This window comes from Triticum aestivum, chromosome 7D, assembly GCF_018294505.1.
Source record: "Triticum aestivum cultivar Chinese Spring chromosome 7D, IWGSC CS RefSeq v2.1, whole genome shotgun sequence".
Taxonomy (NCBI): Eukaryota; Viridiplantae; Streptophyta; class Magnoliopsida; order Poales; family Poaceae; genus Triticum; species Triticum aestivum.
In genome coordinates this window covers 268,618,747-268,646,588 of record NC_057814.1, presented here as the reverse complement: position 1 = coordinate 268,646,588, position 27,842 = coordinate 268,618,747, and positions in this window count along the sequence as shown.

Below are 27,842 nucleotides of genomic sequence, written 5' to 3'. Positions count from 1 at the left end.
TTTGCAACATCTACAGACGACGCTGAGGTTCAGCACACCGAGCGGTGCATTAAGGACATAAGCCTTCTGTGCAGCAATGAGGACAATCCTCAGTTCACGGACCCAGTCCGCATAATTGCTACTATCAACTTTCGACTAAATTTTCTCTAGGAACATATCTTAAACAGTAGAACTAAAGCGTAAGCTATGACATAATTTGCAAAGACCTTTTGACTATGTTCATGATAATTAAGTTCATCTGATTATTTAATGAACTCCCACTTAGATAGACATCCCTCTAGTCATCTAAGTGATACATGATCCGAGTCAAACTAGGCCGTGTCCGATCATCACGTGAGACGGACTAGTCATCATCGGTGAACATCTCCATGTTGATTGCATCTACTATACGACTCATGTTCGACCTTTCGATCTCTTGTGTTCCGAGGCCATGTCTGTACATGCTAGGCTCGTCAAGTCAACCTAAGTGTTACGCATGTGTTCCGAGGCCATGTCTGTACATGCTAGGCTCGTCAACACCCGTTGTATTCGAACGTTAGAATCTATCACACCCGATCATCACGTGGTGCTTCGAAACAACGAACCTTCGCACCGGTGCAAAATTAGGGGGAACATGTCTCTTGAAATTTTAGTGAGGGATCATCTTATTTATGCTACCGCCGTTCTAAGCAAATAAGATGTAAACATCACATGCAAATCATAAGTGACGTGATATGGCCAATATCATCTTGCGCCTTTGATCTCCATCTTTGAGGCGTGGCATGATCACCTTCGTCACCGGCATGACACCATGATCTCCATCATCATGATCCATCATCGTGTCTTCATGAAGTTGTCTCGCCAACTATTACTTCTACTACTATGGCTAACGGTTAGCAATAAAGTAAAGTAATTACATGGCGTTTTCATTGACACGCAGGTCATACAATAAATTAAGACAACTCCTATGGCTCCTGCCGGTTGTCATACTCATCGACATGCAAGTCGTGATTCCTATTACAAGAACATGATCAATCTCATACATCACATATATCATTCATCACATCCTTTTGGCCATATCACATCACATAGCATACCCTGCAAAAACAAGTTAGACGTCCTCTAATTGTTGTTGCATGTTTTACGTGGCTGCTATGGGATTCTAGCAAGAACGTTTCTTACCTACGCAAAAGCCACAACGTGATATGCCAATTTCTATTTACCCTTCATAAGGACCCTTTTCATCGAATCCGATCCGACTAAAGTGGGAGAGACAGACACCCGCTAGCCACCTTATGCAACTAGTGCATGTCAGTCGGTGGAACCTGTCTCACGTAAGTGTACGTGTAAGGTCGGTCCGGGCCGCTTCATCCCACGATGCCGCCGAATCAAGATAAGACTAGTAACGGCAAGTAAATTGACAAAATCGACGCCCACAACTACTCTGTGTTCTACTCGTGCATAGAAACTACGCATAGACCTAGCTCATGATGCCACTATTGGGGAACGTAGCAGAAATTCAAAATTTTCAGCATCGCAGTCTAAGCACCCCCGGCCTCCATCCTTGCGACACACGGTACACCTCGCTCGCCACCTTCTCGACCCTAGTGCCACTGATAAAATCAAGTAATAATACAGTTAAAATAGAGAGAGTGTCCTCTCTATCATTTCATTTCCAATTTAGATAAAGAAAGTGCTTCTCTTTGTTAGTATATGTTTCATCAACTAGTCACATTGTTAATGTTTAAGAGTTTCTGCAAACTGGGGTGCTTAATTTTAGTTGATCTGCACAAAAATAGAGATTGGAATGTCTCAAGGCCCCTCCTTGTACTACCGATGTACACTGATGTTCATCACTGGAAGAATGTGTATCGGGGAGAATTGGGTCAATTTCCAGTATGAGGCCTACCGTATGAGGCGTCGCAGGGCCCATCTCGCCCTCGCAGCATGGCATACTATGATACTAACGCGATATTTTCTTCTATTTATTAGTGTATGTTTCATCAACTAGTGCCACTATAATGTAATCACGCTTTTTCATTGTCTGTGCAAACAGGGTTATTCAGCTGCATTTTGGTGGAATTGCACAAATGTACGGATGGAACCGGCATATATGCAGAGTGCGAGGTGTGCCAAGTAAAAATTACCGACACCAACCATGCTCCATGCACGCATTGGCATCCACCACCACCAGTGGGATGTGTGGCGCTCTCTGTGGACGGATCTTTCTCGGCAGCAAATCCTCTAACCAAATACTAGTAGCTTATATTGGCAGTTTTCTAGGGAGTACTCTTTTCTGAAAGAAGCACCAATCTATTTTTATTTGTTTGTACATAGTGTCACAACTTTGACCCAAAGGTCCAGACCTATTTTAGGGTGATTGGCGTAGTACTTGGAGACTAATTTTAAGCATGATTTTCATTAGCCGTCACACTGATTGTAAGCATGAGCAGATGGAAGATTAGGTTAGTGCGAAGCTTACCTTAAACCCTACCGCCGCAAACGAGGCGAGCGTCGAGGGAACCGTGGAGAACGGCGGGGAAGCGACGTCGCGCCATCCGGCCTCCTCTTGCGGTGGGAGAACAAATACTCATGTGGCTCCGGCTGGCTCTGCACCCTCACGAACGGCACACTGTACTCGATCGATTCGTTATCCTCTGGATGCTCGACCTTCGACCTGTACGCCCACCACCTCCGCCTGACTTTCGCCTCGGGCGAATCTGTCTGCTCCATCGCCTAGAGGAGATACTAGATGAACTCGAAGGACTATGGCGTGACTGCCGCCGAGGAATACATCACCGCCCTCATCGCCGCCGTCTCGCTCTTTCGCATACATTGCCACATGGCCCTCACCGTCCTCGAAATCTCCCACTCATTGTCAAACCAAGTAAGGATCTCCTTCAACCTAGCTAACTTTGCCTAGTCGCCGCCGGTGATCTGCCCGATTCGCTGCTACATCCTCGCCATAGGTGTCCTTTTGAGAGGTCCGGTGCTAGCTTTGGAAAATGGGAGGAGAGACGATGGTCTTGCAATAGAGAAGAGGGAGAGGCAAGACGGTGGTTTTGCAATGGACAAGATGGAGAGGAGAGAGGGTGGTTTTGCAATGGAGAAGAGGGAGAGGTGAGACGGTGGTTTTGGAATGGAGATGATGGAGAGGAGAGGAGGTGGTTTTGCAGTGGAGAAGAGGGAGAGGAGCATGCGGCAGGGATTTAGGATTGAACGAGAGGGCCGGCGTGCTGTGACTGGATCAAAATCAAAATCAGTTTACCCTTCAATTAAGAAAGCGACCCCACATTAACTAGTCTCCCTTTTATTCTGGGTCATAATTGACCATGATTTCCACAAATAAAATATATGTTATACGTTGCAAAAATAATATAATTTGAAAGTACATTCAGATACGAACCAAACGATACAATTTTTGGTGACATGCATTCACATTTTGCTTGTCAAATGCATGACATGGTCAAACTTTGACCCAAAATACGCAAAACAAAAAAATACTTCCAAGACCAGCGCCGCTCCTCTCCTCTTAAACCACCGCCGCTCCTCTCCTGTTCCAATCTAAATCCAGCACCGCTCCTCTCCTCTTCCATTTCAAAACCACCGCCCCTCCTCTCCTGTTCCAATCCAAAACGAGCGTCGCTCCTCTCCCGTTCTAATCCAAAACTAGCGCTGCTCCTCTCCTCTTCCATTCAAAAACCACCGCCGGCGTGTGAATGTGCTATGGAGAAGTAGATCAATGGAGGAGTACAACTGATACGTGAGGATCGCAGACGGCGACCCAGTGAAGCTAGCTAGGATGTTGGAGATACAGTCTTGGTTTGACAATAAGGACCAACTAGCGGCAACGGCGACATCCATGGCCAAATATCTGCAACAGAGCGAAAAGGCAGCGATACTCCCGAAGGGAGTCGCGCGGGAGTACATAGAGCTGCTCCTCTGGGCCATGGAGCAAACAGATTCACGGAATCCGATCGTGAGGGAGCGGTGGTGGGAGTATCGATCCCAGATGGAGCATCCACCGGAGATTGAAGGATCAAGAATCTACAGGGTGTCGTTTGTGAGGGTGTCGTGCCAGAGCGAGCCGGTGGAGTCTTCGTCGACCGAAACCAACTGCAATTGGAGAAAAGTAGTTGGCCCGGCGACGCTTCCCCGCCATCCTCTCCCTCGCTGTTCACATCGTCTCATGGGGCGGCTGTCTGCCGCTGAGGAATAGGAGGGGACTGCCCCCTAGCCCAATAGTCGGGCAGGTTGTGAAATGTTAGGAGGAGCTTAGGTTGTCAGTATTTGCAGGTTGTGAATTGTGTTTTGTGTTATGTATTTTGAGTGTACTTTCAGATATGAATGCCTTTTGAATTTCAGATTTGCAGTATTGAGCATATGAAGTATTTTATGAATTCTAGAGATCTATTTTTAGTGCTTAAAAAATGTAGTTTCATAGGAGTATAAAAGTGCAGACAATGTGATTCTCAGAGTAGAAACTGCAAGTTTCAGTTTCAGATAAGAAACTGCAAGTTTCAGAGGCAGAGCATTTATATTAACACACCCTTTTCAAATAGGGATAACATCATGTTGGAAGTTTTATTCATGGTCGAAAATGGAACTACCAGCCAGTTAACATCATGCTGATCAACATTCATGCATAGCACATCTTCATATAATGCATAGTAAAAAAGATATGCTATTTTCAAAATGCCCACACAATGTCGAGTGTGCGAAAACAGAGAAAACGAGGGACGAAGTTTTGGCAAGTGTTGGACGTGGTGTGCGTAGATGACAATGGGGACCCACATGTCAATAATGGCAGAGGCAAAATATTTGCAGATATTCCCTACAAAAGGTGGAATCGAACCTGGGCGGAACAGCGGTCGGATAGTGTCACTTGGCCACTGGGCTAGTTCAGTAGTTTGGATAGAAATAAGGCACTGCCCCTAGTGGTTCGTTCTCGTCCTGCCCCTTTGTGCGCTCGCCACTGAGCCGCTGTCTACCGTTGTGAACATGCTGAACAAATGAAAGGAATCTGGAGAGGACTGTACGTGGAGAGGCGGACAGTCGGGACCCACCAGGTCTATGGCCGTACACAAGCAAGTGCCTCATTGAAAAGTACTTCCTCCTAATGCTATACTGACGTTGGGGCCCATGGGTTTGTCAACATAATTACATTTTTTTGAGGTGCTTCAACATAGTTAAAGGAGATAAATTTACAACTAAGCCGGGGAGCTGGCAGGTATCATTTATTATCAGTGGGCCAGCAAGTATCAGCTGGGTTGTGGGCTGCCCCGTCTAGGCTTTCTTTTTTAACATGCGTAGCCCACGACATGCCGGTTTGTATTTTCTTGAGGGCTGTCATGTATCGACCGGCCTATGGACCTCCCATCCGAGGTTTTATTTTTCCTGAAACATCGGCAGCCCAACTTATGTATTTTTTGAAGAAAACATAGAGGTCTGTTCTATTTTTCTATATAAGAATAGGAACACGAGGTCCAACTTATGTTTCCCTTCTAACTATATTATATATATTTAAATTATTTTATATGTTATTACATATTATTGTTATTGTCATCATATATTTAACAGATACTTACATATATAAGAAAACAATATCCCACATCTTATTACTTATAAAAATAATTTTTCAACAATAAAATCCTGGATTTTTTTACATTAAGGCAACGAAAATCCTGGTGATTGTGTACAAAAGCTTGGTAAGATTAAAGGACCAATGTAATAATAAATCACTTATTATTTAAATATATTTATAACAAAATGCTCAGCCCCTGTTTATTTTTTGATAACATTGCTACACCCAACCCAACATTATAATTAGAACCAGCCCAGCAAAATCGTGTATTTCGAGAAAGTGCAAATGGCATGTAGTTTTTTAGGAAAAAAATAAATGGGCTGCATGGACGCTACATTATTTGTTCAGCCAGCCCAGACTAGCTTCGCAGTTTCCAGAGCACTCACACGGCCATACTTTCCTTTGGTCAGATGACCACAGATGATGTTCTTGGCGGTCGAGTCCAGTTGAATGAACCTCTTGACATCAGCAGCGGTCACACCTTCACCGACCTTGGGAATGCCATTCTTGACGACATACCAGAGGTCGACGTCAATGGCTTCAAGATGCATACGCATCTTATTCTTCCAGTAGGGGTAATTAGTGCCATCAAAGACAGGGCACGCAACGGAGACCTTGATTATCCCTGCAGTCGATATAGCTAAAACTCCAGGTGGTTAAACCGAATCACATAGAACAAGGGAGCACCTTGCTCTGATACCAATTGAAACTGCTAGTTATCGACTACAGGGGGTGAATAGGCGATTTTTATGAAAGTCTTCAAAACATGGGGGCTTTGAAGACAACCAGTAGAAATGAACCTATTGATATGCAGCGGAAGGTAGACTACACTAGACAAGCCATAGTCAAGTAAGCAATGAAGTGAAAGCACGAAGACTATCAGCAGCTAGGTAGTATGGATCAGGATGGAAAATAGTATGAAGCCAAACAGTAAACCGTCTTCAAGCAGTGAAGACACTCAGATCATGCAAGCAGGCAATGACTTCACAAAGACAAACTGTAAGTAAAGGGAAGGGAAGGATAGAACCAGTTGCTTGGTGAAGACAAGGATTTGGTAGACCAGTTCCAGTTGCTGTGACAACTGTACGTCTGGTTAGGGAGGCTGAGATTTAACTCAGAAGACCGCGTCTTCACCTTATTCCCCTTGAGCTAAGAACACTTAGTCCTCGCCCAATCACTCTGGTAAGTCTTCAAGGTAGACTTCCAAACCTTCACAGACTTCGTTCACTGGCAATCCAAAGTGGCTCTTGGATGCTCAGAACGCGACGCCTAACCGGCTGGAGGATTCATAGTCCTCAAGTATAACAAGTCTTCAGATCACGCGGACAGAAAGACTTCAGTGATGCCTAACACTCTTTGGCTCTGGGTGTTTTGGGCTTTGTCCTCGCAAGGATCTCTCTCTCAAATGCTTCGGAGGTGGGTTGCTCTCAAACGACAAAAGCCGTGCACTAACTCTGAGCAGCCACCAATTTATGGTGTAGGGGGTGGGCTATTTATAGCCAGGAGGCAACTCAACCTGATTTGTCCAAAATGACCCTGGGTCACTAAGGAACTGACATGTGTCCAACGGTCAGATTTCAAACACACGCGACAGCTTGACTTGGGCTACAAGTAAAGCTGACTCATCCAGCTCTGGATAAGATTTGCTCTCATTGTCTTCGCTCGAAGACATAGGATTTGGTTGAGCATCACATCAGTCACTCTGACTTTGTTCACTTGGACCCCACTTAACAGTACGGTGGTTCCTATGACTCAACAAAGAAGAAAAGGAAACTACGAAACAACTATGTCTTCGCACTCCATAGTCTTCATGTGAATGTCTTCTCATGTCATAATCTTCACTGTGAATATCTTCACAGACCACCATTGTCTTCAATGTCTTCACACATTTTTAGGGGTCATCTCTGGTAGGTAAACCGAATCAATAAGGGACTACTACCTGTGTTATCCTGCAATTCTCACAAACACATTAGTCCCTCAACCAAGTTTGTCGTCAATACTCCAAAACCAACTAGGGGTGGCACTAGATGCACTTACAATCTCCCCCTTTTTGGTGATTGATGACAAACTGGTTGAAGTTTTCAACGAGGATAAAAGTATGTGAAAGTTAAGGATTAAGGCATTGTCTTCATAAGTAGCAAAAGGCTCCCCCTGAAGATGTGCATATAAGTAGTTTGCTTTTGAATGCAAATGCACATGGCAGGTTTTACTTTGTGGCGATCCTCTTCAACTTATGAAGACAATTCATCATGCATAAAAACAGATAACGAAGATAATGACATGCACAATGAAAAATGGACGTCTGCAGAATGTCTTCATGCGGAATTTATCATCGCATCATAAGGAAGTAGAAAGAGTAGCAGACGACCATCGAGTTTAAGTGTTACAACTCAAAGGACCAAATTGTTTCAGAAGATGAGAGTTGTAACGACTTAGCAAAAAAATAATGCAACCACCCATAAGGCCCCGCTTGAAGACTATCAACTCATAAGCTTCTCCCCCTTTTATCAGTAATGACCAAAAAGGTTTGAAGACATAGAGTATCTACTCGTTCCCATCTGGAGAGGATGATGGAGCAGGGTCGACGTTGGAGTTTGGTGGTGCAGACGGGCCTGATGCAGTGTAGAGATGTAGTGCAGCCATGGTCGGTGAAGTGGCGTCGTCTTCTTCATCGACAACTCTCACAACAACTGTTGCAGCCGATGATGAATGTTCAGAGTCTTCAATAGACGGCGTGCAAGGCTAGCTTGCATTTGGTGGAGGCATGGAATCAAACTTGAAGTTCTCTGTGAAGCCATCTTCGCGAAGATCGTCTTCAGGACAGAGCATTGTGAGGCTCTTCCAGGACCGCCGACAGGCTTCATGTTCAACAAACGAGTTCTCGGTGGCCAAGTTGCGAATGAGATTAACATCCACCAAGAGACTCTGCATCTAACGCTTTAGCCAGTCATGATGCTTATCCTGCTTCTGATGCAATGCCACAAGAAACTCTCGTTCATTAACTACACGAGAACGCTTCCGAGGCCTTTGGGCAATCGTACTTGCAGTGGCTTCAGTGTTAGCATGGTGTGGCACTCTCATATTTCCAGCCAGAGGATAGGAGGGGGTTGCGGCATTGGGGACAAGAATTCCTTCGATTGGTTGCGTGAAGCTTTGATGTTCAGCATTCTGAAGATGTAGGGGCTTCTTGGCAGGCTGTGGGTAGATGGCTTCAATAGATAGATCAACCTCAGGCAGAAAAACAATGTGGTTGCGCGCTAAGGGTTGATAGTCAATAGGGGAATGAAGCTTGATCAGGCACATCACCCATGGAGCATAGAACTTCAGGCCAAACAGATCGATCCCAGAAGCAGCTAGTTGTCTGATGAAGAAATCCTGGGTATTGAATCTGATGCCATTGATGATATAAAATACCAAAGTCTTCATGGCTCCTTCAAGTTTAGCTTCAGAAGAATGTCCCTTGATCGGCCATAGAGTACGCCTCAGAATATGGTATACTGTGCGTGGCAAGTACTCGAGGTCCTTCACAAAGAACTCCTTTGGGTATTCAGCATCTTGAGGCAATGGCTTCATCATACTGAGCATCTGACTCATGTTTGGTTCGGGCCTCTGGCAGATACTATGCAGTTCATCTCTATGAAGCTGACAACCATGTTCGTATAACTCACCTGGAATGGGCAGGGAAGTAAGCCCGATAATGTCTTGAGCTTTGGCTTCGTGATGTACATCACCTAACATCCACGCAAGGATCCATGTCTTCGGATCCCTGTTGTAGCCACGAATATGGAGTGTGGCATAGAACTGCAGCAGAAGCTCTTCATTCCAGTGTTCTTTGTCAGTCACAAAAGGCAGAAGACCAACATCCCTAAAGCAGTCAAGAGCTTCTTCAAGACAGGGCAGCCCAGCTATAGCTTCACAATCTAGACGCATGTGTGGAAAGATCCGCTCTTGATTGTACAGAATGCATGAGTAGTAGCTTCATTGCTGATGGCTCCAAAATCTATCTGAAGAGATCTAAGGCTTCGTGTAAGGATTCTTGGCACTGTCAAAGAAAGTGTTGTGCTCTCTGAAGCTGTGCACGCTGAAAGAACCCTGTGTCGTTGCAGCACCTAGAAGCCTTGGCAGCCTAGGCTTGGGCTTCTGAACTTGAGGCCTCTGCTCCACATGGTAATCATATTGAGGTCCAGGAGCAGTGGGTGGAACCATAACTGCCCATCTGACTGTGACTAGCTGACCTTCACGATTGAATGCACGTTCCATGGTGTGAGGCCTTAGAGGAGGAACAACGTATTCCGAGACGATTGGCGTCACGGTGACTTCTGCATTCTCATTAGCTTCTCGCTCCACATTGTCTTTAGCCATGGCAGTGTCATTGGCTTCAGTGGCGTTGTTGGTGGCAGCCTTAGTGTTTTTAACCTCCATCTCTTCAAGAACTGGAGGGTCGGGCACAATCACATTCTCTTCAAGAATGACTTGATCAGTAGCTGGGGGTGTGGCAACTCTTTCTTCTTCTCTTTCTTCTTTGTCTTGATTGGCTAATGCAGCCGGAATGTCTTCAGCAGCTTTGGCTTCAGACTCAGAGACATTCGCAGTAGGGGTGGCTTCAGGGAACACTTGGCATGCGACTGAGCTTTGGTGCACTTCCCCTTCTGGAATGCTTGACATGGTGACCTGTGGCCTGAGGCCTTTGCGAAGCCTGCGAAACGCTGGCGACGCCTTTGGTGAGGGAGAGGTCTGGACCATGTAATTGTTGTCGTCAAGCACCGGTGTGGTAACTTGAGGTGGTGGTGTTCTTGGAGTCTCATCATGTACTGGGGTGTCTTGCTGTGGGCGCTCGGCCCATGAGTCGTCCTGAGCGATTGGCGTCAATGGACGACCAATGCTGATAAGTTCACTACTCGTTGGAGCAGGTGATGATACTGACTGGGGATCGAGCTGAGGAAGGACTACATCATCATCAACATTGTCTTCATGACCAATGTCTTCAGCTGTGTTGAGGTCAGCAGCTGGAGCTTCTTCACTTTCTGGAGCCTCTGTGGAGGCAGGCTCATGAATTACAAGACGACGCTCATGGTTGGTTGGGGCAGGAAGAGCAACAGAAATAGGTTCAACAATGAGGGGCTCTGGGGCAGCATCACGATCTTTCTTTGAAGACTTTGTCTTCAATTTCTTCTTGGATGGAGCATCATCAGAAGTGTCTTTGTGCTTGCGCTTCCTGGCTTCGGCTTCAGCTGCCCTTGTTTTCTTCAGCTCTGAAGCTGCTGAGGTGACCTTAGGCTTCGAGCCAGTCATACTGGCAGGGAAGACAATGTGAGGTTCTTCCTGCCTTGGTGCTTCAGTTTGGGCCACAACAGACTTCTTCTTTTGCTTGACAGCCATCCTGGGATCGATGCCAGGACGCCCAAGAGCCTTTCTCTTTTCAGCTTCATTGTGGGCTTGAACGCATTTCTGTGCAAAGTACTTCATGCGCTCTCGTGAGCCTTTGGCTTCTTCATGCTTCTTGTGGAATTGTTCCTTGAGATCATGCAACATCTTCTTCAAGATCTGCTCATCAGCCACACTGAGCTTGGCCATGTTCTTCTTGAAATGCTCCTTCTCTAATCAATCTTGTTCTTGAGCTCGACAATTTTCTGAGCCAGGGGCAACTCACATTAGCAATGGCTCCGTGAAACGTGACGCTTATGTCCACACGCAGCTGAAGATCATGAATACTGATGCTTTGGTCATCAAACCACTCATCGATGAAGTTGTTCAGAATATCAACATCAAAGAGGGGCAGATCATTGAAGATCTCCGCCTCTTGCTTGCTCTTGATCAGCATCTCAAGTGCTTCATCACCAAGATCTTCATCACTAGACAGATCAATGGTGACTTCCTCGTTGCGCAAAACAGTAGCAGGAGTCAGTTCATGCCCAGAAATCTTCATGGGCTTCTTTGTCTTCTTGGTCCTCTTGGAGACCCATGACAGATCTTCAGACTTCACACTGGCTTCAGGAGGTGCAGTCTTTAATGGCTTCACAGTTGAAGCTTTTGGTGTGGCAGATGGCTTTGAAGCTTTTGACTTCTTCTTCTGTTTTGGTGGTGCTGGTGCATCTTCAGAGTCTGCATCTTCAGCAGAGTGGTCCACTGTGGCCCTCTGAGCAGCAACGTGAGAGAGGAGCCCATCGAGGTTGTTGAAGGGGTCGATGACATTTGGATTGGCTTCGCGAGTGCCATCCTGCCTTGGAGCAGACGGACCAGGGTTGAAGTTGAGTCTAAAATCCCTTTTGTTCTTGGCAGCTAACTCTTCAGCGAACTGATAATTGCGCTTGAAAAGATTGTCTTCGCGACACCATAACATAGATAATGGGTCGGCATTCTCAGGCTTCGGTCCTTGGACCATGCATGGATAGAAACCTTGAGCAATAGCTTCAGGCTTCGATTTTGGCTACAGAATCTTGTACAGAATATCGCCCCATGGGCGCTTGCTGGCGTTCTTCTCAGCATACTCGGGAGTGACAAAGTTGTACTTGAACCACTGTTCTACCCAATATCTTTGAATCCATTGGATTCGGGTCTTGCACTAAGTATAGTTCTCCTCAGGATCAGTTTTGTACAATTCATGCAGATCCAGAGGCGGATCTAGAGCTATGTTACCTCTGCGCTGCCTGCCACCTTTCCAAGCAGACTTCTCTGTGGCCATGATATTCAAGCAGATAGGCTTCAGAATAGTAAAAGGCTTCTGTCTACTGGTTAGACAAGAGTTGGCTTCGGGGGAGTGAATATGATGCTGTAAGAACTCTGCAAATGAATGCAGACTATGAGAACCAAGGGATTCTCCCACGGACATGTACTTGTGATAGCATTAGAGGTGTGAGGGAAGGGGAAGAGGTCATATGCATTCTCAGAAGGTTTTGAAGATAAACCAGTTTGAAGACATTGACCTCATAGAGCGAAGACATTCACTTATTTGAAGAGAGTTGGTTTCAGATTTGTACGAATCCAAGAATAAGTACAAGTGAGGAATCTAACTAGTTATGAAGCATAAGTGAATATCCTTAGAATGATATGAGATGCAGATAAAGACAGATCCAAATTTGGAAGTATAGAAACCACTTTTGGTTGAAGTGGATGGATTTGACCGATCAAAAAGGCAGTAAAAAGTGAGATTTAATTACCGCTGATGAATTGCTAGACGAGGCAGAGTTAGAAGCCGAGCAATTCAATCTCCCACGCCCTAACTTGGCGGCAGAAGACAACTATGGTGGCGGCGGAGAGGATGAGGTCCGCGGCCGGCATGAGGACGGCATCGAAGAAGTCGCGCCAGCTAAGCGCTACATCTCTGGCGTCGAACGAGCTAGCGGAGGCGCTAGGGTTTGAGCAAGGTGGCGTGGTGGAAGAAGAGATAATGACCTCGCGGTGTGTGAATTTATAAGGAAAGGGACTGCACAGCATAATTACGCAAGTGCCCCTGGCGGTTCATATCTGAAGGACTCGTGGCCTGCATGCAACTTATTGGAAGTTGTTCCATGTTCCCACGCACGCCTGGATTGTCGGGTGGTCATTCCGGCATCTTCGGTATTCAGGCAAAAGGGATATAGCATTGAAAACGGATTTAAATGTTTGTCTCTGTATCTTCTGCTGGCAAGGACTCAGTGAAGACATTTGACAGGTTTCAACAGAATGCATATAACTTAGATAGATAGAATTTGAGGAAGAAGCACAGAAGGGGTTAGGGTCCAATCACATTCACTTAGATCAGAAAAAATTCAAGTATGAAGACATAGCTATAAGTGAATGTTGTAGAGGACAGAACACACATATATATATCAGTCTAAGACTAACTCAACATTGCGAAGATAAACCATGAGGTCAAATCAATGTTGAAGACAAACCAAATGCGAAGACTATGCAATCATGACGCCCAATGAAAAACTTCAAGAAGATTTTGGTGGTGTCGTTACCCACCGTATAGGAAGTATTAGACCCAGACACAGCGCACAATTATCGTGGTGCTCCGAAGTCAAATTCCGCGTTAATGTATTCACACTTGGAGTGTATGTCTTCATTGATTGAAGATATGCGTTACTTTGTGTGTTGCACATCTAAGTCATCAACATGCATAAGCGTTAGGATGTGTGTCCAATTACAGGACATTTGAGGATTCTAAGATATTTAGCTCACACCGCAACTTGCAAAACCTTTTCTCATCCAAGGGCTTTGTGAAGATATCTGACAATTGCCCTTCAGTGTTGACATGAATGATATGAATATCTTCCTTCATGACATGATCTCTGAGAAAGTGATGACGGATCCGAATGTACTTTGTCTTCGAGTGCTGAACTGGGTTGTTGGCAATCTTGATGGCGCTTTCATTGTCGCAGTAGAGTGGCACTTGCTTCAGGTGGATGCCATAGTCCTTGAGAGTTTGCTTCATCCATAGAAGCTGAGCGCAGCAAGATCCAGCAGCAATGTATTCAGATTCAGTAGTGGAGAGGGATACACAGTTCTGCTTCTTTGAAGACCAACAGACAAGAGATTGTCCAAGAAAGTGACATGTGCCTGATGTGGACTTGCGATCAACCTTGTCACCAGCATAATCAGCACCTGAGAATCCAACTAGATCAAACTCTGAGCCCTTTGGATACCATAATCCTAGTGTTGGGGTGTAAGCCAAATATCAAAGAATTCGCTTCACAGCTAAGTGATGCGATTCCTTTGGTGCCGCTTGGAATCGGGCACACATGCAAACGCTAAGAATTATATCTGGCCAAGATGCACATAAATAGAGTAAAGAACCTATCATGGAGCGGTATACCTTTTGATCAAACTCTTTACCATTGTCATCGGGACCCAATTGACCTTTGGTTGGCATTGGCATCGTGTACCCTTTTCGGTCTTGCATTCCGAACTTCTTCAGGAAATCTTTGAGGTATTTCTCTTGTGATATGAAGATTCCATTGCTCTGCTGATGGATTTGAAGACCGAGGAAGAATTTCAGCTCACCCATCATGGACATCTGATATTGCTCTTGCATCATATGCCCAAACTCATCACTGTATCTCTTGTCAGTGCAGCCGAAGATAATGTCATCCACATAGATTTGGCACACAAACAGTTCACTGTCATATGTCTTCGTGAAGAGTGTGGGATCCAGGGGACCAGGTTTGAAGCCTTTGCTCTTTAGGAAGTCTTTGAGTGTGTCATACCAAGCACGAGGGGCTTGTTCGAGGCCATACAGTGCCTTGTTGAGCTTGTATACCATGTCAGGACGCTTTGGGTCTTCAAAACCTGGTGGTTGTGCAACATACACTTCTTCTTCAATTTTGCCATTGAGAAAGGCACTCTTTACATCCGTTTGGTACAGAAGGATGTTGGTATGGTTGGCATAGGCTAGCAATATGCCAATGGCTATAAGCCTAGCCACCGGAGCAAATGTTTCATCGAAGTCAATCCCTTCAACTTGAGTGTAACCTTGAGCAACGAGACGAGCCTTGGTTATGACGACTTGACCATGCTCATCTTGTTTGTTGTGATAGATCCATTTGGTGCCTATGATATTGTGCTTGCGAGGATCAGGATGCTTGACTAGTTCCCAAACATTGTTCAGCTCGAACTGTTGAAGCTCTTCTTGCATAGCTTGAATCCATTCAGGTTCCATGAAGGTTTCATCAACTTTCTTGGGTTTAGATATAGAGACAAATGCAAGGTGCCCACAGAAATTTGCTAGCTGTGTTGCTCTTGAATGAGTGAGTGGACCAGGTGCATTGATCAATTATTTTCTCAATCTGTACTTCATTTGCAACACAAGGATGAACTGGACGAAGATTTTGCTCTTGCTGATCATTGTCTTCGTCTTCAGTATTGACTTCAGGCTGAGCAGTGTCTTTGGGTTGATTAGGTGTAGAAATGATGATTTCTTCTTCAGCCTGAGCCTCAGAAGGTATGATTTCTCCAGTACCCATAAGCTTGATAGATTCACTTGGTGAGGCTTCATCTAGCACATTTGGCAGGTGCTCTCTTTGCGAGCCATTAGTCTCATCGAACCGCACATCCACAGTTTCAACCACTTTATAGTGAAAGAGGTTGAAGACTCTGTAGGAGTGTGAATCCTTTCCGTAGCCAAGCATAAAACCTTCATGTGCTTTCGGTGCAAATTTTGACGTGTGATGTGGATCCTTGATCCAGCACCTAGCACGAAATACTCTGAAGTAACTGACATCTGGCTTCTTACCAGTCAGGAGCTCATGGGATGTCTTCTTTAGAAGCTTGTGAAGATAAACACGGTTGATGACGTGGCATGTAGTGTCAATGGCTTCAGGCCAGAACTTCCTTGGTATCTTGTACTCATCAAGCATCGTCCGTGCCATCTCAATGAGGGTTCTGTTCTTGCGCTCCATGATGCCATTCTGCTGAGGTGTGTATGGATCTGAGAACTCATGTGTGATGCCCAATGTATCAAGATAAGTGTCGAGGCCGGTGTTCTTGAATTATGTGCCGTTGTCACTTCTGATGTGCTTGATCTTGATGCCATAGTTGGTCATGGCACGATTGGCGAAGCGTCTGAAGACATCCTGCACTTCATTCTTATAGAGGATTATGTGCACCCATGTATATCTTGAGTAATCATCAACAATCACGAAGCCATATATAGAGGCAAGCAGTGGTAGTAAGGGTAGAGTAATGAGTAGGGCCAAATAATTCCATGTGAAGCAGCTCGAAGGGACGAGTCGTCGTCATGATTGTCTTCGAGGGATGCTTGGCCCTCGTCATCTTTCTAGCTTCGCAGGCACCACATAGATGATCCTTCTTGAACTTGACGCCCTCGATGCCTACGACATGCTTCTTCTTCACGAGACTGTACAAGTTCCTCATGCCAGCATGCCCTAGCCTCCGATGCCAGAGCCAGCACTCTGAAGCTTTTGCTAGAAGACATACGGCCAGCTGTGGTCCTGCTGAGAAATCTACCATATACAGATCGTATTTTCGATACCCTTCAAAGACTAGAGATTTGTCAGATTCCATAAGCACAAGGCAACGATATTTTCCAAATATCACAATCATGTTCAGATCACAAAGCATTGAGACAGACATTAAGTTGAAACCAAGGGATTCAACAAGCATCACTTTATCCATGTGCTGATCCTTTGAGATTGCAACTCTACCTAGACCCAATACCCTGCTTTTACCAGTGTCAGCAAATGTGACGTGACTCTTCTCAGATGGACGTAGGGTTGAATCCGTGAGAAGACTTTGATCACCAGTCATGTGGTTAGTGCATCCACTGTCCATAATCCATTCTGAAGCCTTTGGTGTCATACCCTTGGCACCTCATGCCATGAAGCAGTAGGTGGGAGCAGAGTCATCCTCATCATTAGCATCAGCGTTGGTGACGATGCCATTGTCTTCAGTGTTGAAGATGGACTTGGCGACATAGGCTGAAGCTAGAGCTAGGCTTGCCACACCTGAATCGGACTCCTCCTCAGACTGCACCTCCGTCTCCTCAGAAGCATACTCCTCCTCTGAATCCATCTCCTTGCCAACAAATGCACGAGCCTTGCTTGATGAGCTCTTCTTGTGTGATGAAGACTTTGACGAAGACTTTGACGAAGACTTTGAAGAAGACTTTGAGGATTTCTTCTTCTTCTTCTTCTTGTCATCAGAATCATATTCCTTGCTCTTCTTCTTCTTCTTGGTCTCATTGTCCCACTGTGGACACTCAGAGATGTTGTGACCAGGTTTCATGCATTTGTGGCATGTTCTCTTCTTGTGGTCACGAGTAGAAGCTTCATCATTTCTTGAGCTGGATCTTGAAGACTTTCTGAAGCCTTTCTTCTTGGTGAACTTCTAGAACTTCTTCACAAGCATAGCAAGCTCCTTTCTAGTGTCTTTAGGATCCCCAGAACTGCAGTCAGATTCTTCTTCAGATGAGGAAACAACCTTTGCCTTGAAAGCGCGAGTTCGGCCATAGTTGGGACCATAGATGTCTCTCTTCTCAGATAACTGGAACTCATGTGTGTTGAGCCTCTCAAGTATGTCAGACGGATCGAGAGTCTTGAAGTCAGGATGTTCTTGAATCATCAGGGCCAGGGTGTCGAATGAGCTGTCAAGTGATCTCATGAGCTTCTTGATGATTTCGTGCTTGGTGATCTCAGTGGCGCCGAGTGCGCGAACCTCATTTGTGATATCAGTGAGGCGATCAAACATGAGTTGGACATTCTCATTGTCGTTTCTCTTGAAGCGGTTGAAGAGGTTGCGAAGAACATCAATCCTTGAGTCTCTCTGGGTTGAGACGCCTTCGTTGACCTTGGAGAGCCAGTCCCAGACTAGCTTCGCAGTTTCCAGAGCACTCACACGGCCATACTTTCCTTTGGTCAGATGACCACAGATGATGTTCTTGGCGGTCGAGTCCAGTTGAATGAACCTCTTGACATCAGCAGTGGTCACACCTTCACTGACCTTGGGAACGCCATTCTTGACGACATACCAGAGGTCGATGTCAATGGCTTCGAGATGCATACGCATCTTATTCTTCCAGTAGGGGTAATCAGTGCCATCAAAGACAGGGCACGCAGCGGAGACCTTGATTATCCCTGCAGTCGATATGGCTAAAACTCCAGGTGGTTAAACTGAATCACACAGAACAAGGGAGCACCTTGCTCTGATACCAATTGAAAGTGCTAGTTATCGACTAGAGGGGGGTAAATAGGCGATTTTTACGAAAGTCTTCAAAACACGGGGGCTTTGAAGACAACCAGTAGAAATGAACCTATTGATATGCAGTGGAAGGTAGACTACACTAGACAAGCCATAGTCAAGTAAGCAATGAAGTGAAATCATGAAGACTATCAGCAGCTAGGTAGTATGGATTAGGATGGAAGATAGTATGAAGCAAAACAGTAAACCGTCTTCAAGAAGTGAAGACACTCTGATCATGCAAGCAGGCAATGACTTCACGAAGACAAACTGTAAGTAAAGGGAAGGGAAGGATAGAACCAGTTGCTTGGTGAAGACAAGGATTTGGTAGACCAGATCCAGTTGCTGTGACAACTGTACGTCTGGTTAGGGAGGCTGAAATTTAACTCAGAAGACCGCGTCTTCACCTTATTCCCCTTGAGCTAAGAACACTTAGTCCTCGCCCAATCACTCTGGTAAGTCTTCAAGGTAGACTTCCAAACCTTCACAGACTTCGTTCACTGGAAATCCACAATGGCTATTGGATTCTCAGAACGCGACGCCTAACCGGCTGGAGGATTCATAGTCCTCAAGTGTAACAAGTCTTCAGATCACGCGGACAGAAAGACTTCAGTGATGTCTAACACTCTTTGGCTGTTTTGGGCTTTGTCCTCGCAAGGATCTCTCTCTCTCTCAAATGCTTCGGAGGTGGGTTGCTCTCAAACGACAAAAGCCGTGCACTAACTCTGAGTAGCCACCAATTTATGGTGTAGGGGGTGGGCTATTTATAGCCAGGAGGCAACCCGACCAGATTTGTCCAAAATGACCCTTGGTCACTAAGGAACTGACATGTGTCCAACAGTCAGATTTCAAACACACGTGGCAGCTTGACTTGGGCTACAAGTAAAGCTGACTCATCCAGCTCTGGATAAGATTTGCTCTCATTGTCTTCGCTTGAAGACATAGAATTTGGTTGAGCATCACATCAGTCACTCTGACTTTGTTCACTTGGACCCCACTTAACAGTACGGTGGTTCCTATGGCTCAACAAAGAAGAAAAGGAAACTACGAAACAACTATGTCTTCGTACTCCATAGTCTTCATGTGAATGTCTTCTCATGTCATAATCTTCACTGTGAATATCTTCATAGACCACCATTGTCTTCAGTGTCTTCACACATTTTTAGGGGTCATCTCTGGTAGGTAAACCGAATCAATAAGGGACTACTACCTGTGTTATCCTGCAATTCTCACAAACACATTAGTCCCTCAACCAAGTTTGTCGTCAATACTCCAAAACCAACTAGGGGTGGCACTAGATGCACTTACAATGATACCGGGTTTTGTCACAATTATCGTCATAGAAGTGTCATAAGCATGAGAAAAAAAATCCGTTCGGTCAAAAATGTCACGAATGTGTCTTTTTTTGTAGTGCATGCAACACTCACACGTACACACGCAGCCACACATCACTCACATGCATGCATGCATGCACACACTACACGACCAACACACACGCTCACGCTCAAGTGCTCAACCTACACGTGCATGCGCACACATCAGGCCCTGACAGACACGTACACAACCAGGTGGTTCCCACACACTGGTTGGAGTCTTGTCATGCCTACGTAAATTTGTGTTTATCTCACTTTTTCCTCTACGAACTAACAGGTCGGAACCACAAGGAACGTGGTCAATTTAACCAGTCAACATAGTGCCACGCTGGCTATTTGGCCGGTCAACGGAGTGCAATACGATGTTCAACGGTGAGCAATTGACCGTATAATCACCGCAAAACGTATATAGTGACCGTAATGACCGTATTCTGAAGTCCGGTGACCGTATTACGCTTTTCGCTTGAAATACACGGACCTCCAGTGTATTTATGTCCTCTCGCTCTCTCTGTGGAGCCGAGTAGTCCAACGTGCCAGTGCCTAAATTGGCGCACGCCACCCCATTATTGTTGTACTGGTATCCTAAGAGTGAACAAGCATTCACGTCTACCGTACAAACTATAGATATGAGTTACAAATGGTATGAAGACGAATACAAATATTTGAATCCACCTTATGCCCAATTTCTCTCTGTAGGTCCTCCAGAAGTACATCTCTACACGTTCTCGGATGTTACAACTAACAACTTGTCGGATGTGGGGCTCCGGCAAACCCTTAAGGTTCGAACACTGGGGTGCGCGCGAAGTCTTTCCCTCCTACCAATCTACGCTCTAGCTCGCTAAGATCTCGAGGACGAACTCGACGAACTCGCAACACAGAAAGACACGAGGTTTATACTGGTTCGGGCCACCGTTGTGGTGTAATACCCTACTCCAGTGTGGTGGTGGTGGATTGCCTCTAGGGCTGATGATGAATAGTACAAGGGAAGAACAGCCTCCTCAGGTTGAGGTGTTCCTGTGGGTAGGCTCTCGATCGGGTTGGATCAAGCTAAGATCAGATGCCTCTACTATGGTGGCTAGCTCTACTTATATAGGCCCTGGTCCTCTTCCCAAATATCAAGCAGGAGGGAGCTAACAACGGCGGGCAAATTTGAAGGCGGGCAGCTAGTACAAGCTATCCTGACAAAAGCGGTCTTCGCCTGCGAAAAGCTCTGGTGGTGACGCTGCCTTGGGCTCCACGATGACCTCCGTCTTGCCGTCCTCCTGGTCTTGGTCTCGTTGCACCAATATAGCAACCTTTGCCTGATGCCTCGGTACTCTTCGCCTGCGCTGGCCTCCTTAGCACCAAAGAGGAAATAAGGACGCTGCGCGCACTGGCGCCCGCCTGGTGTCGTTCGTCATGGCTCACGTCATCAGAGCCTCGTGAGGTTTGCCCTGCCTTGATATCTCCGCTCCTCGTGAGCCTACCTGGCTAGGCCACTCCAGAGGAGGTCTTGCGTCGTCCGCCTCGTGAGGCTTGGACCCTCGCGAGGGTCTTGGATGCCTTGTTGACGAAGATGGACCGTACGGCCTGCTGGCTTAGCCATGCTGTGGGCCGCAGGCAGGCAAGTCTGGGGACCCCCGTTCCCAGAACGCCGACAGTAGCCCCCGGGCCCAAGGTGCGCTCGGGCTGGGCTTCGCGGCGAAGCCAAGGGTTAAGTTCAGAGCACTGCGGGCCCTAAAAGCCTGCGGCCTCAGTTGACGCATGGCAGTTGATTGGACGTGGGCGTCTCCGCTTCCCCATGCTGCCTCGGCAACTGCTTGACCTGACAAAAGGCTGGCGCGGGCAGTTCTTGCCCGCATTGCTTCTTCATTGCCTCACCCCAGACCCCCTTTCTCGCTCTTCGCCGCCGCTACCTCCAGATCTGCTCCATCCTTGCTCTGCATCTGCCGCCCATGGCGCCGCGCAAGGTCAAGACTTCCTCGGCACCGGCTTGGTACGAGCCCGCTCTTGAAGCGCCCACCATCACAAAGAAGGGCCTCGCCTCCATGTGTCTACTGACGGCGGGGGAGAGCAATGAGTGGGGGAAGACGAAGCTCCGGCTCGCCTCCGACGAGCCGGAGCTTGAGGGGAGCACCTTCTTCCCTTTCTTCTCGAGCAGCGTCGCCGTTGGGTTGGTCCCCCTTTCTCCGATTTCTTTTATGAAGTCCTTGACCACTACGGTCTGCAGGCGTTGCATCTCCATCCCAACTCTGTCCTCCTCCTGTCCATCTTCGCCTATTACTGTGAGGCGTACCTGGGCGTGATGCCGTTTGTGGCGCTCCTGCGCCATTTCTTCTTCCTTCGTGTCAGCGAAATGCACATCTCCGGATGCGCTAATTTCTTCGCATGCGGCAAGGCCAACTCGATCTTGAGCACCGGGAAGAGGGCCGACAACATTCGATCCAAATGGGTCATGATGGACGCCAAGCACGCCGACCCGCGTCTGGCGTTACCAACAGCGGTGCCCCCTTCCAACGGCGGGGGGGGGGGGGGGGGTGGCCCAAGGCGGAGCTTGTGGATGAGCGGGCATCGTTAGTGTTGGGGCAGATGGTGACCGACTTGAAGCCGGGCAACGCGAGGGCTGCCAAGGTAACGGGGGCGATGCTCCTGAGGGAGTTCTTGACGTTGCGGGTTGCCCCACTCCAGGCGCGCGCGCGTCCCCTATGGGAGCTTGAAGAAGAGGGAAACAAGATCCGCCTGAGGCCGGGGGACCTGCCTGGCGATGAATTGGACGCCGTCCTGCGCCTCATAGTCGGGGACAACCAGGAGTACCCGCCTAGCACCTTCGTTCCCTTGTTCCAACGCAGGGACCGGGAGGAATTTGTCGCCTCCAGGCCGACTTTTGATGCGCGTGGGCTAGTGCCGCCGGCGCTTCCGGGAGCTCCTACGGCACAGAAACCGGTGGAGATGTCTTCTGACAAGTCCCGCAGAGAGGGGGAAGAGGAGGTGGACTCAGAGAAGACTCTGGAAGAGGTGGGGGAGACTTCCCCTCTGAGCAAGGCCGAGATTCTCCGCGCCCTTCCTGATGATGTCGAGGCCGACGCCTACCAAGGGGAGAGGGAGCAACCCCTCGTCCCGACGAGGGGGTAGATCGTCGCTGGTCGCCCGTGGTGCTGCCTCTGCCCCGACACCTCCTGGGGCTGGATCCGGTTCTGCCTCCGCACCGCCTGGCGCCGCCGGTGCCCGAACGCCTGCTCCTCAGGTCCCGAAGTTGTCAGGCTTCAAGCTCCCCAAGCGGAAATATGTTGCGGTGGATCAGTAAGTGTCTTAAGCTTCGCCTTGTCCTTGTTTGTACTCGTCATTTCCTGATGCTCGCCCTTGGTTGATCAGGCCGACATCTTCGGTGAAGAAGAGGAAGGAAGACGCAGCGGCCGTGCCTCCCGCGGGGGAAGGAGGCAGCAGCGCCCGCATCTCCCCAGCTCGATCGTCCTCGCGAGGCCAAGAGGAGCATCCCCGCATGGAGTCAGCCCCCAGGGTCCCGCTGGCTCTGGAGGTGCCGGCGCCTATTGCGGCTGATGAGGTCCCAGCTGCTTCGGAACCCGCGATCCCCCAGGCCCTGGTGATGATGTCGCCTCCTCCCGCTGCTGCACCTCCACTCCCAGGTTCTTCTGCTGCTGTTGCTCTGGAGCGTGCTCTTTCGGAGATGACCCAGCTGCAGGAAGATCTCCTGAGCGCAGACCCACGTCTTGTGGCCGGGCGCCTGGAGCTGGCCTCAGGCTGGCTCCACTCCGACTTGGCCGTTCGCGCGGCGCTGGGCCAGGCCGCCGCGGCTTCTGAGAAGGAGAAGCAGAGTGCTGCCAACGCCGCGGCCGATCGCGAGATGGAGCTGAAAGATGCCAAGGCCGCCCGTGACCGCTGCCAGGCGCTTGAGGACGAGTTGCAGAGCCTGCGCGACAAGCACGCCGAAGAAGCATGCTGCCGCCAAGCAAAGGAGGAGGAGGTGAAGGCCCGGGAGGACGCCGTGAAGAACTGCGATGCCGAGCTGGCGGAGTTGGAGAAGACGCAGGCCACCGAGCGGAGCCGGTTGGAAGGGCTGGAGCGGAAGGCGAAGGCGAGGGAGGCCGATCTTGACGCCAAGGCGCGTGTCCTGGCCGAAGATCGCGTGGCCTTCGCCGACCTCGAGGAGAGGTCTCGCAAGGCGTTGAAGACGCTCTACGAGCACGGCCTGGAGAAGTCATTGGCCACTGACGAGGACGGCCCCGCCCGGCTGCTTCCTCTCCTGGTGAAGGCGCTTGAGGAGGTCGTTGATGGCCTTGGTCCCATGGCGGAGGCGGAAGTTCGCGTCCTGTCTTCGACTGCGCTGACTCGCATCTTCAGCCACCTGCACCTTCGTGACCCCAACGCTTGCCTTGACGGGCTGCTGGAGCCTGTAGCTGAAGATCAATGCAAGGCCGCCACTGCGGCCGTGCAAGGTCAGGTGGAGGCCTTGCTGAAGAAGTTTCGCGGCTTTGTCTCCGCTCCTTTGTCCGGAGATGTCGCCAATCCTGCAGCTGGTGGTGAGGGCGAAGACAAAATTGCTCACGGGGGAGCACCTTCCGCAGGCGACGGTGATGTCTAGAGGTGACCCGCGGCCATTCTTCCTGTTTCGTTCCTGCAACATGTATCAGGCCTCGTGGAGGCGTTTAGACTTTTCATTTGGTATTGTGAGGACAATATGCTTGTAATATTTGCTTCGAGATTTTGCGATTTCCTTCCTATTTGCTTTGCATTCTGCGTCGGCAGAGCCCGGCCCCGCGCATACCTCAACCGCTGTTGGGCCGACCGGAGACCAGGACGGACCAAGGAGTGAGGGGCTACGTGACCAGTTAGGCTCCTGAGTCGCGATGCTCAGGAGTCCCCCTTGACGCGCAAACAACTTATAGGGAGAGTTCGCGAGGGTATACTAATGTTCTACGTCGGCAGAGCCCGGCCCCGCGCATACCTCAACCGCCATTGGGCCAACCGGAGACTAGGACAGACCAAGGAGTGAGGGGCTACGTGACCAGTTAGGCTCCTGGGTCGCGATGCTCAGGAGTCCCCCTTGACGTGCAAACAATTTCCATACGTGCCCTCACCGAGGCCTCGGGAGGGGCGTGCGACGCCCATGTCCGAGAGACCTGGTTGGGTGGCGTGCGCTCGGGCGTGACCCGAGCGCAGCCCCCGTGCCCAGCCCCCTCGCGCGGCTCTCCCGAGAGGTGGCGTTGCGGTGAGGCTGGACGCTGAGCTCTGGGCTCCCTGAGGTTGGTACGACCGTGGGGCCGCCCTCAGTTGTTTATCACCAGCGCGGAGCATAGTGCTTCCGCTTGTGCACGGGCATAGCCGCTCCTCGGCAGTGCCGACAGCCAGCGTGGAGCATGGTGCTTCCACTTGTGCGTGGGATGGGGGCCCCCTCCGGGAGGAGCCCCCGGGGCGTGTACAGCCCCGCCCTGACACGTGGCTTGCACGGCAGGGCTGCGAGGTGTATCTGGGCACTCGTGAGCCAGCGCGGGACTCACGAGGCCCTACCTCAAGGCGGGTTGGTCTGGTCTTGAGTCTTGGTGACTGTGTGTCCCTGACACGTGGCTTGCACGGCAGGGCTGCGAGGTCTATCTGGGCACTCGTGAGCCAGCGCGGGACTCACGAGGCCTTACCTCAAGGCGGGTTGCGCCTGGTCTTGAGTCTTGGTGACTGTGTGTTCCTGCAAGGCGGTTAGATGGAAGCACTCTACGTCCTCAGGTCCCGGCCCTCGAGCGAGCTCAGCCGCCGCTGGTATGCCAGGTCGCGATGCCGTGGTCAAGGCCAGGGGTGAGGGCTGGAGAGCCAGTAAGGGCTCCTGAGTCACGATGCTCAGGAGCCCCCCTTTTAACGCGCAAGCGAATTGCATAGGATGAACAGACCCGTGGTGGGCGGCGATCGAGCAGGCGATAGCCGTGGGCAGGCTAAGCATGGAGAGCAATTCAACTTGGATAAATGCAGGAAGATACATGCCACCGGGTCTGGCCCGAGTGGCTTGGGGATGATGTAGCCCGAGGGGCGGCCCTAGCAAGGTAAGCTAAAGACGTAAGCAAAAGGGATACATGCCACAGGGATGGACCCATGCGGCCTGGGAATAATGCAGCCCGAGGGGCGCTCCCAGCTAAACGAGCTTGGAAGATGAGCCGCCGGAGCCCTGAGGCTCGGGAGGCTCTAGGGGCTCGGGAGGTTCCCTGAAGACCGTCTCCATCTCCTCCAAAACGGCGTGGTACCTGGCCTCCTGAGCCGCCAGGACATGCCGCATGTTGCGCTGATAGGCCGACGCCACGCTCGGCAAGCCAAAGGGCATACAAACGTAGCTGTGCGGCGGGCCCTCGCAGCGGCCCACACGCGAAGGCCAGAAACGCTCCTGAGATGCGGCCCTGTTGAGCCCTAGGACGTCGACGCAGACACGCAGCCCGGCATCCTTGCCTGGATGGGGAGCTGCGCCCTGTGAGCGGCGGTCGCCGCGCATGGCTCTTGCGTCTTGCGGTTCCTGTGTGGTCTTGGTGATGAACTCCTGGGTGGTGGGCACTCCTTGCCCCGTGCTCTCCTGAGGGAGACGTGCCGCGAAGCACACCTCCAAGTGGTGCCCAAGCGCCTCCCTCTTGAGGGTGGCAAGGTCTGAGGCCCTCCAGAAGAGAGCCCCCGAGCCCTGCCCGAGGAGGGCGCCGGGCGCGCTTTCCTATCCGATGGAGGGAGGCGCCCCTGGGACGGGCACTGATCCTGATGAGGCTCCTGCCGCATCGCCATCCTCCTGAGGTCCTGCGCGGCGCAGCTGCTTCTTCTTGGGGATGGCCTCCGGAGGGTCCTCGCTTCTGCTGTCGGGGTCATCGATTTCTGCGGCTTGAAAGGCGCGCTCGAGGGAGCACACCGCAACCCTCTCTTCACATGGGACCGTGATGATCCCTCCGCTTCCTGGCATCTTGAGAACGTTGTAGCCATGATGGGTGACTGCCATGAACTTGGCCAGGGCTGGATACCCGAGGATGGCATTGTACGGCAGGCGGATGTGCGCGACGTCGAAGTCGATGAGCTCGGTGCGGTAGTTCTTGCGCTCCCCGAAGGTGACAGGCAGGCGGACCTGCCCTATCGGCGTGGTGGAACCGTCGGTCACTCCTGAGAAAGGCTTGGTGGGCTGGAGCTATTCATATGGCACTTGGAGGTTGTCGAACGTGTCGACGGACAGGACGTTGAGCCCTGCGCCGCCGTCGATGAGGGTCGTGGTAACCTGCACATTGCTGATGACTGGGGAACACATCATTGGGAGGGCGCCAGCGGTGGCTGCGCACTTGAGCTGATCTGCCGAGTTGAAAGTGATGGTGCATTGGGACCACTTGAGTGGGCGCGTGGCCTCGAGCTTGGGGAGCACCGCATTCACCTCGTGAGCGAACTTTTTGAAGATGCGCTGAGAGGCTGGGGCCTGGGCGCCGCCCAAGATGCAGGCGATCGCACGCGGCTCCTGGAAGCCCCCAGCCCCCTCGTCCTGGTGGTGGTCGTCGTTCCTTCTTGGTGGCGGCAGCGGGGGAAGACCGGTGTTGCCTTGGGGGCGATCCTCACGAGGCGGGTCCCTCCAGACGCCCTCGCGAGGTTGGTCCTGCCAGCTGTCCTCACGAGGCCGGTCGCGCCACTCCTGGCGCGGGCCACAGTCGTCCCAACGTCCGCCTCCGCGTCCTCCTCCGCGGCCGTAGCCCCGATCGCTGCGCTCGGGGCGTCGACCGAAGCGTCCTTCTCGTATGGCTCTGAGCTCTTGACAATCGCTGGTGTTGTGGGTGTTCAGGTTGTGGAAGGCGCAGAATGGCCGGCTGTTCTTGGAAGACTCGGGCTGATCTCTGCCCCGCTTGGTGTCGGGCTCCACTGTGAGCACAGCTTCCTCCTTGCACTTCACGTCCTTGGCCTTGGTTTTCTTCTCCTCCACGCCCATGGCTGGCAGCTCAAGGAGAGAGAGGCGCCCCTGCTCAGCTCTTGCGCACTTGGTCTCCAGGTTGAACAACTCCTGAGAGGTGCAGAGCTCCTCGTGGATGGCGAGCTCTTCCTTCATCTTGACATCACGGACGCCGTCTGAGAACACGGAGATGATGGCTTCGTCTGTGACCTTGGGGATCTTGAGGCGGGTGTTGTTGAAGCGCTGGATGTACTTCTGTAGGGTCTCTCCTGGTTGTTGCTTGATGCGGCGTAGATCACCCGCGGCCGGTGGGCGGTCGCGAGTGCCCTGGAAGTTGGCGACGAAGCGGCCGCGC